We start from the raw sequence: 10,559 nt of genomic DNA, 5'->3' as shown, positions 1-10,559 counted from the left end.
TTTTCAAAATAATTAAAGTTCTAGATTTGTTGTAAGTCAAGCTTGCGTAACTTTGATCAAATTTGTAGAAAATATGCTAAGATCTTCAACATCAGATACACATAGTATGAAAATATATTTCATAAAGAATCCCACAATACTCTGGACGTTCTAGACGTTCATATATTTTCCTAAGAGTTGGTCAAACTTTAATAGGTTTGACTAAGGATGAAAACAGAGCGGAAGGAGACGAAACTGAGTGCAGCATATTTGTTTTCATTTTTTTGCAGAAGTGGAAACAAATACAAAATCGCTGAAAATGAATACAAAAATAAATACTATCGGAAACATACACGTAGTGAATATAGAGCGGACACGAAAACAAAAATGGACGTTGACTGAAACTTAAAAACCCCTTGAATCGTCAAGAAACACATAAAAAACAATTTTCAAGAATCGTTAACACATCTACAAAATAATATGATTATGTAGCATAGTATTGTGGTAGTACTAGACAATTGCCTAAAGGAACTAGTTGAGTATATGTGTGGTAGTAAATGTTGGGGCTCAAGTGATCCGTTGTGCTATTGTGTCGTTGTGTGGGATTTTTGTCCAAAAGGACCCCCTGTCGAGTGGGATTGTCAAAAAAGACCACCTGCGAGTGCAAATGGCTAAAAAGACCCCCACCCCGGGCGGCGGCAGGCGCGCCAGGCGGCACGTGGCACCTGCCGCCACCGCAGGAGGCGGCCGGGGGGCCTGCCGCCACAGCCCCTGGCGGCCGGGGCCTGCCGCCACCGCCCCTGGCGGCCGGCGCGGGATCCCGTTCCCGCCCACTCCTGCCCGTAACGGACAAGGCCGGGTGGGCCCTGCCGCCTCGGGAGCAGGCGGCCAGGTGCATTTTTCCGCGCGCCGGCACTGTTGCTGATTGATTGCGCTGATTCCGATGCTCTTTCCCGCTCGAATTTTTCCCGCGCGGCCGGCCAGAACTGTGTGATTTTTTCCCGCTCTCCACCGACGAAACAGTGCGAAATTTACTCCTTTATAAGCGAACCGCGTCGCTGCCTCCTCTCTCACTCTCTTCTCCTGTCGTTGCCTCCCGTGTCACTCTTCTTTCCCACTCTCTTCTCTTTCTCACTCCGTATGAATGTTTATGTGGCGATTTAGGACGGATTAAAGTGAGATTTTGAAGACGTTGTAGTTGAAGAAAAGATAGATCAAGGTAAGAGCTTTCCATATCTGTTGGTTGTGTTTGCATGCATGATGTATTTATTTTGTTTGATTAGTTACTAAGTATGTGTTTTCTTTTGTCTTAGAGAGCGTATTATCACTTTTGTGGAACTATTTTGAAGACGTTGTAGTTGAAGAAAAGATAGATCAAGGTAAGAGCTTTCCATTTCTGTTGGTCGTGTTTGCATGCATGATGTTTTTATTTTGTTTTATTAGTTTCTAAGTATGTGTTTTCTTTTGTCTTAGGGAGCGTATTATCACTTTTGTGGAACTATTTTGTCATGCGATATGAACTACTAAGTTGAAGATCAAGGTATGAGACTTTGTTCATATTTGTGTTCATGTGATAATAGGTCGACTATGTTCATATATTACCGATGATTTGTTCGTGTTTGCATGCAACTGGTATTTAGAAAGGAGCCGAAGAAATGCATATGTAACTAGCATTTTTATAAAAAAACATGTAATAATATGTTAGCTCCATTAGTATTATTACATGCAAGACGCGTGTGTAATATATTTGTTTATTTGATAATTTGCCAACCCCGTAGAAATATGATTCGTGATATATATATATATATATATGCAGTATGTATTTTGCCGCATATATATATATATATGCAGTATGTAATTTGCCAACCAGAGGTATGAATGACATATTGTAATTCATCTTCTATTTATTTTATAGATGTAGTGTGACGATAAATTATACAATATAAATTATTATGCGTAGATGTAAAATTGTTATATGTAAAAAAGATAAGTAATGGATTTTGTTATTACAATGTAAATCTAAAAATATGATTTTTAATGGACTAACGATGTAAATATGGCTGCTCGTTAGGTACTATGGAAAATTTGTTAGTGTTTGATGGGCACATCTTACGTGAGAGTCCTTCTGGTGTGGATGTGTCTAGGTGCGGGATGACTACGGTTGTAGTGAAAGACATGGTTAATGTAGAGTATGCGGCAGTTAGAAGGTGCATCCGATCGGTGTTTGGTTCAGCGATGAATGGAAAAAAAATGACCGTGGAGGCTTTCGTGGTTGAGGGAGGAAATCGTTGGGTTTTGCGACGGGTTACCGGTGAAAGAGCATGGGCGTCGTACATGGGTTTTGCAAGCAATCCCAATAACTCCATGTATGGACAACCCATGGTTTATGTGGAGTTCATTTCTGCGAGTGATGTCGTCGAGTGCAGTAGCGGTGCCGGTGAGGCCGAGTTGGCCGCAACTGTAGCCCCCGACGCCGGCCCATCGGAACCAAGCGGTGGCGAACATATGGCCATAACTGTAGCCCCCGACGCCGGCCCAACGGAACCAACAGGTGGCCATCAAGTGTATGACACGGGATATTGGTCTGCGGTCGTTGACATGAGCGAACATGTCGAGGGATTGCCGGAGGCGCTAGATGATGACGATGATGGTCATTCTTCTGCGTCTTCGGAATCAGATGATGATGAAGTTGTTCCTCCTGAGAATGCGGTCCTGCAGCAATCAACCCAGAGTTTTTACAGGTTATGAGCATCACCAATGAATTTCACTCTGTTGCTGGCCTAGACGCGGGGAGTCTGGCCGTTGGACAGATTTTCCCAGATAAGAAATCTGCTAAACAAGCAATACATAGCTATGCAATTGCTATACACAGGCAACATAGAGTGAAGCAGTCTGATAAAAAGGAGTTGAAGCTCATATGCATCCATCGCGAAGCGGGTTGCCGCGGAAGAGTTATTGCTCGCCAGAAGCCTGGGGTATGTCAGCCATGGCATGTCACAAAAATAGAGCAACATGGTTGTGAGCAAACCGACACTCTTTCAGAGCACCGCAACGTGACTGCAGAATATGTGTCACAGGTGATGCAAACCATTGTGCAGCAAAGTCTTAATATTAGTATTAGGGCTTTGCGTGCAACTGCATCTGATCTGATTGGTTTCCCTGTCAGCTATAGCAAGGCTCGTCATGCAAAGGAAAAGATATTTCAGAGGTTGTATGGAACCTATGAGGAGGCGTACTCTTTTGCCCCTAGAATGCTGCATCAGATTTCAGTTGCTAATAGGGGGACTCAAGTTTTCCGGAAAGAACGTCCAAATCCATTGAACCCGGACGAGCAAATCCTGGATCGCTTATTCTGGGCATTCGTCCAGACTATACAAGCATTCAAGCATTGTCGTCCGGTTGTATCAATTGATGGTACATTTCTCACAGGAAAGTACAAGGGCACACTCTTAGTGGCGATGGCAGCTGATGCAAACAATCAACTTCTTCCTATTGCCTATGCACTAGTGGAGAGTGAAAACAAACATAGTTGGCTATGGTTCCTGTGTTGCCTGAAGATGGGTGTCATCAAAGACCGGGAAGGGGTTTGCATCATCTCTGATCGCAACACCGGACTATTAAGCGCGCTTGAGATAATTAAGGCTTCACAAGATCCAGATTGGGGGTGGCCCGATCTGGAGACAAGGTGGTGCATGAGGCATTTGGCAGCTAATTTTTATTCGAAATTCAAAGCAAAGATTGGTTCAAGCTATTCAAGAGGATGTGCATGCAGAAAACTACAGCCAAAATGAGTGCTATCTGGGCAGGTATCAATGGTCAGATCGAGCGCGCATCCCTCCAGGCGAGAGAAGACCGGAGGGGTCGTCGAAGAGCAATAAATTTGAGCCAGTGGATTAATGAGAATTGTCCCAATTTGTACAAGTGGGCGCAGTCTCATGACACTGGCGCTAGATACGGTATAATGACAAGCAACATGTCCGAGGTGTACAATGGTGTTCTTAAAGGGGTGAGGGCACTACCTATCACAGCACTAATTGATGAAACTTGGAACCGGACTGTGTCATACTTTGCAGATAGAGTCACCGTTGCCAAGGCGCTAGTTGATTTGAACAAGACCTGGTCTGAGAAGATGCAAAGACATCTTGATGACAAAGCAAAGAAGTCGCAAAGACATGGGTGCAGGCAGGTAGATGCACTTAGGAATAAATGGGAAGTTAGTGTGCGAGCAAAGTTTGTGAATGGTCACCACAGGGGAGCAAAAAAACAAGCTGTGACGCTTGGCGCAACCTCGTGTGAGTGCACTTGCAACAAGCCCAAGCTTCTGGGATATCCTTGTAGTCACGTATTGCGGGCAGCTGCAGATCAACAAATTAGTGTCGAGTCGTACGTATCACCATACTTCAACATGCACAATTTGTACAACACTTGGAATGGTGAGTTTTGGGCATGGGGCATTGATACGAACTACAAGCAATTATGGCCAGAAGGCACCACATGGGTTCCAGATCCCGAATTGATGCGAACCAGCAAGGGACGGCGTCAGTCTAGGCGTCATCGCAATGACATGGACCACAACCAGTTGGGAGAACCAAGGCGATGCCGCGTATGTAGGTGTGCTGGTCACCCGCGTAGGGACTGTCCGTATCGTAACAACAACACTGCGTGATGTAATATTCAGAATATGTATTTTAATTTAATCGTGATGTAATATTCGGAATATGTATTTTAATTTAATCGTGATGTAATATTTAGTAATGTTAATTTATTTATGCAGAACGTACGATGCAACTACGACAGAAGCGTACTATAATTGGTATCGCATGAGCACGCGTACTAGACTGACGAGCGAACCACCTACGATGCCAACACATCCAACGCATATGGAACAGTTGCAGACACGGATGGACACATCATCAGCTTACTATCGTGACTCCGCGGTAATAATCAACATCTTGCTATTCAGGTCCATCATTTCATAAACAATTTAACCAACGAAGAACGATTTTTTTCAGATTGATATTTGCACCCAAGTACAAGCGATGGCGAGTGAAGGAATGCGAGCCGAGGGAAGTGATCCTAAACGCAGGTCGTGGTTTAAAAAAATTAGCGAATTCGTGAGCACAAGGATTACAAGATGCAGTACAGAGAACGACGTTGTCACTGCAGCGTACAACATTCCGGAACCGAGGTCAGCTAGACCGAGTGGGGCGCCGTCGTCGTCCATGCGGTGGGCAGAGGGTCGTAATACTATGCCGACACTTCCACGACATGACTCTTCTCTACCAATACATGGGCAGACATCAGAGGTAAATGCTCCAGATGTAGGATCGACACCCGAACAGACTCATTTTGTGGAGCAGGATGCATATACAGCATATGACGCACACATTCAAGGATCTCAGCCATATCTGCCCACACGAGGGATTAGGATGCCCGAGGAGAATCGTTGGGCTGAGACAAGCGAGGGAGCACAAAGCTACAACAGCGGACAGGTATGTACAATTATAATAAGCAATTACATAACTTCTATTTACACATCTTTTTGCTACACACAATTTATTTTAAAAACATTTTTTCGTGGACCAGGAAATTAATGATCCATCATGGGGAGATGAACATACCCAGCGTGGCGTACAGAAAGAAATACTCACAGAAACCCATGATACTCAATGCACGCTCCCAGGAATGATAAATGATTTTTTTCGGGCAGGACGTTATTGGTCCATCTTACATCAATTCTGAGTCACAACCATTCACCTACAATTTAGAATCATCGTCTCAATATGGATTTCAGACTCCACCACCTATGCATCAGTCGCAGACACAGGAACACGAGGGACAGTACGGTCGTGGTCTTCGTGAACACAGACCCCCTGATCGATTGTCACCCTCCGGTCGTCGGGCAAGGCCAGCTGGTCGTCGTCGCATAGGGTGATTCGTCTATGTATGTGTGCGAACAATTGCATCTCTCTATGTCAGTTTCAAACTTTCAGATGTACGTACAAGACATCTATGTAGTTTCATGAAATAAAAGTTCGCGATATATTTGAAGTTGCTTCCATAAAATAAGATACATAAAATAAGATTCATAAAATAACATACATAAAATAACATACATAAAATAAGATACATTAAGATGTAGAGTTCATAAAAAAAACTACATAAAGTCGTCGTCATCCTTCGACGATGCAGAGCTCTCTCCCTTTGACGAAGCGCTACTCTTGGCCTTCGATGATGATGCGCTCTTGGCCTTCGTCGATGACGCGCTCTTGGTACTCGGCATGAAGATATCGTCTTCGTCCTCACTATCGTCAATCCACAAGAAGGGATGTTTTACTCCACCTCCACCGCGTATGTGTTGGCCTTTCTTCTTCCATCTTTCATTCAACCGCAGAAGTTCTTTCCGAATCTCCTCATATGTCCTTGCAGGCCACCCCTTCCTAGCTAATGTGTGGGCAACCTCATTCAGTAGCGTGTCACTACTGATGAGTTCGTCCCATGAAACTATTCTATTATCTATCTTGAAATTGCTAGCTAAGCGCAGAAGACACTCGGACATACCACTATGAAAACTACGATCGAAAGGATAATGAGACATTTTCAGCACACTCCTTACCGACCTTGGTCTGGAGGGGGTTTTATAGGTGCAGCAGAGCAAGACGAATAACTAATGGCGGGAAAGCGAGGCGGGAAAGCGAGGGCGGGAAAGCGAGGGCGGGAAAGCAAGGGCGGGAAAGCAAGGGCGGGAACAAACTGGCGGCAAAGCTATACGCGGGATAAAATGGCGGGAAAGCGAGGCGGGAAATAAATGGCGGGATAAAATGAACATACACGTAGCTGAAATTAAGATACCCATTGCGGAAACTAAGATACAATTTGCCGAAATTAAGATACATCTTGCAGAAATAAGATACAACTAAGACAACTTAACATACAATAAAATAAATCTACTGAGTCCAACGTGGATATTTTCCTTTTCCATCACCAGCTTCTTCTGCTGCCTTGGCGGCACGAGCCCTTTCTCTCTTTCTCTCCCTCTCAGCTTCACGGGCCTGTTCCCGCTGTCTGTAAACCTCCTCCAGCCGAAGTTTCTCTTCTTGATTTTTCCTTTTCATCTCATCAAGAAAAGCCCTCTGCTCCACACAGTAATCTTCCCACTCTTTCTTCTGCTCTGCTTTCTCCTCTGCTTCAGCCTTCTCACGACGCTCTTCCAAGTCCAAGCTAGCCCATGCACGGCGACCTCTTTCACGAATCTCGGTCACCGCCCAGTCCGGCATTTCCGTGTCAATCCAACGATAGTACATGCAGAGAGGAGGAGGAGACTAAAGGATGGATCAGATTCAAGTAAACAATAAAATCAAATAACAATAATCTGGATGACTAGAGCATACCGGAGGCCTGACGTACGCAGAAATAGATTCGGGTGGATCAGATTCATAATTGGCGCACATGAAAAACTTCATGCCCAACCAATCTGAAAAATCCGTCACCTCCTTCACCTTGCAGACATCTCCGCACCAACATCGAACTGCTTCCACCCCCCGAGGCAAGCTTGCACTCTGCATTTTCCTAGGCCTAATGCTCTGATCCGAACAAGGCAAACTCATACTGACTATGGAGGTGCAGGTGCTTTGAAGTCTGTCTGATGGTGAAGAGAGTTTCACTCCCTGCCTCCTTTTATAGGCTCTGTCGGATGTCTACGCGGGAAAAAAGGGCGCGAAAACGAGAAACTGCAGCGGGAAACTTAGGCGGGAAAATTAGGCGGGAAACTATTGCACTGCTCGTCCGTCGTTATCGCGTGTCACTGCTGCGATAGCAATCAAACATTCACTCTCAAAATATTTGATCGAGAGCTAAAACATACTTTCTCTATAAATAAATATAAGAAACGCTATTGTAAACAATGTCGACATAGAGATAAAAGCCCCACGAAACCACCGTAACGAACAGTGTCGACCAGGACACAAAGAGTCACTCTAAAATCGCCGCGGTGAACAATGCTGACCCGAAGATGACAGCCCCGTGAAACCACGGAAAAAACCGCCCGCCTTCACCAGCGTGGATATCTTGGTTTGGTTCGAGGGATGGGGGATAACCACGGCCCAACAAAATATCCGTAGTATATGCCTTCCATGCACTTAGCCATCCGTGCAACTTGCACAATATTTTTGTTCAAAAGGATTGCACGGTCCGAACCGGAGCAAAGGAGTAAATTTCGCACTGTTTCGTCGGTGGAGAGCGGGAAAAAATGACACAGTTCTGGCCGGCCGCGCGGGAAAAATTCGAGCGGGAAAGAGCATCGGAATCAGCGCAATCAATCAACAACAGTGCCGGCGCGCGGAAAAATGCACCTGGCCGCCTGCTCCCGAGGCGGCAGGGCCCACCCGGCCTTGTCCGTTACGGGCAGGAGTGGGCGGGAACGGGATCCCGCGCCGGCCGCCAGGGGCGGTGGCGGCAGGCCCCGGCAGCCAGGGGCTGTGGCGGCAGGCCCCCCGGCCGCCTCCTGCGGTGGCGGCAGGTGCCGCGTGCCGCCTGGCGCGCCTGCCGCCGCCCGGGGTGGGGGTCTTTTTAGCCATTTGCACTCGCAGGTGGTCTTTTTTGACAATCCCACTCGACAGGGGGTCCTTTTGGACAAAAATCCCGTTGTGTGTTGTTTGATGGTTGGGCTCTAAAGCAACCATATGCCTATAGTAAAATCAGAAATTTCAATTCACGAAAATGGAAAGTTTTGTTTCCACGCCCATTCCACGAAAATCACTTTTATTTTTGTTTTCATTTCCGCATAAAAGTTTCCATTTTCATTCCGTTTCTGTTTTCATTTTTTCTCTGTTTTCATTTTTCATCCGAAAAAGCGATTTTTCTTCACTCCCTCTTCATCCCTAGGTCTAACTTAGGGCAAATCCAGAATTTCAATTCTTTATAAATGGGGGTAGTAAAATGTAAAAATCATTATAATATAAAATTACAAATGAGGATATGAAAAAAAAGACATGCACATGAAGATGTGAACCATGTAACTATAAAATTCAGTAATAGATCTTCCATCTGTGGGCTACTTAAAAGAGACGAATTTGTGTGACGAATATGTTTTTATAGCTTACAAGTTTATTTTTTTTTCAAGTCGTGTCACGTGCAACTCTTATTGATTTTGTGTCATCTCCTAACCATAGCGAGAGGTGATTTTGGATGTGCGGCAGTGCCCCCTCTCCTTAGTCAGACCTGATGGTGTGTTAGAGCATCTATAGCCGGACCCCTTAAATGACCCGTCATATGTTCGCTGATATGCCCGGTCATTCACCGGACAAGAGAGAATTAAAAAAATGATCCAACCAGACCCTTCATATCATCCCTACATGTCTGTCATGTCCGCAAACCCTCATATCCATCTCAAATATCGGGATGATATGAGGGCTCGCGGACGCGCCTGGGCGCGCCCGGTCAGTCCGCCACATAGGGTGCGACCCACCCAGACCACTTTTTTCTTTTTTTTATTTATTCATTCTTTTCTTTCTCTCTTCCTCTCCATTAATCACGTGCAAGTGACTGGATATACGAGAAACAAAATGAGGAGTGTGGCTGCGCGGACGGACAAATAAGGGACACGCTGAGTCACTGACCGGGCATGTCCGCGGGCGTTTGTGGGTCCAAATTTGCAAATCGTGGCTGAAGATGCTCTTAGCATGGGGTGACCCCGATCTGCTCGATGGAGATGTAATGTCTTCTATTTCGGGGATTTTAAGTAGGTTTTCAGTGTCCATCTCTTCAACCCTTATGGTGGTGGTGACAACAACATATAATATACTCATGAGTAAAATACATCCACGATCATTGAACTTGTGTCGAAAGCTCACTTTGGTCATTGTACTTAAGAATACGACAGCCAATACGGCCATTATATATGATTTGAGGTGATTATACGGTCATTGCATTATCGTACAACTTCGTATTTTGCTGGGTTGACTGGTCAAACATCACAACACCCTCTCTCTACCTTACCACGGTCCCACCTGTCACTGAATAAAAGAAAATAAACTCTATATGTCTTATCTGGGAGGTGCGGGAGGAGCTGCCACCGGCGCCGGCGCCCCAGGAGGCGGCGGAGATGCAGTTGTACTTGTCGACGAGGTTGTCGAGGTCCACATTGGTGGAGACAGAGATGAGCGAGCCGAGGTCTTCGTTGGGGAGGTGGTACTTGAGAGTGAAGGGTTGCCCCTCGAGGAGGGAGCGGGAGAGCCTACCATGGACGTCGGCGAGGGAAGCGTTGCGCTCCACGACCATGATTCGGGTCTCCCGCCCAAGGTAGCAGAGGGACTTGTGGGTCGAGCACATCATGATGCGTGAAAGGATGTGGATGTCGCCTAGAGGGGGGGGGAATAGATGCTTTAAAATAATTACGGTTTAGGCTTGAACAAATGCGGAATAAAACTAACATTTAATTTGTCAAGCACAAAACCTAAAACAACTAGGCTCACCTATGTGCACCAACTCCTTATGCTAAGCAAGATAAACAACTAAGTGATAGCAAGATATATGACAATATACAATATGGCTATCACAAAGTAAAGTGCATAAGTAAAGGT

General features: G+C 45.5%; 1 long non-coding RNA gene across 1 annotated transcript; it reads left to right on the top strand.

Moving 5' to 3' along the window:
* The first annotated feature begins 5,348 nt into the window (after positions 1-5,348).
* LOC123406995 lies at positions 5,349-6,045 on the top strand. Its single transcript, XR_006612514.1, has 2 exons — positions 5,349-5,471; positions 5,566-6,045. It is a non-coding gene; the product is annotated as an uncharacterized LOC123406995 (long non-coding RNA).
* Positions 6,046-10,559: the final 4,514 nt, after the last annotated feature.

This window comes from Hordeum vulgare, chromosome 1H, assembly GCF_904849725.1.
Source record: "Hordeum vulgare subsp. vulgare chromosome 1H, MorexV3_pseudomolecules_assembly, whole genome shotgun sequence".
In the NCBI taxonomy this organism is placed as follows: Eukaryota; Viridiplantae; Streptophyta; class Magnoliopsida; order Poales; family Poaceae; genus Hordeum; species Hordeum vulgare.
This window is presented reverse-complemented; position numbering and strand designations above follow the sequence as displayed.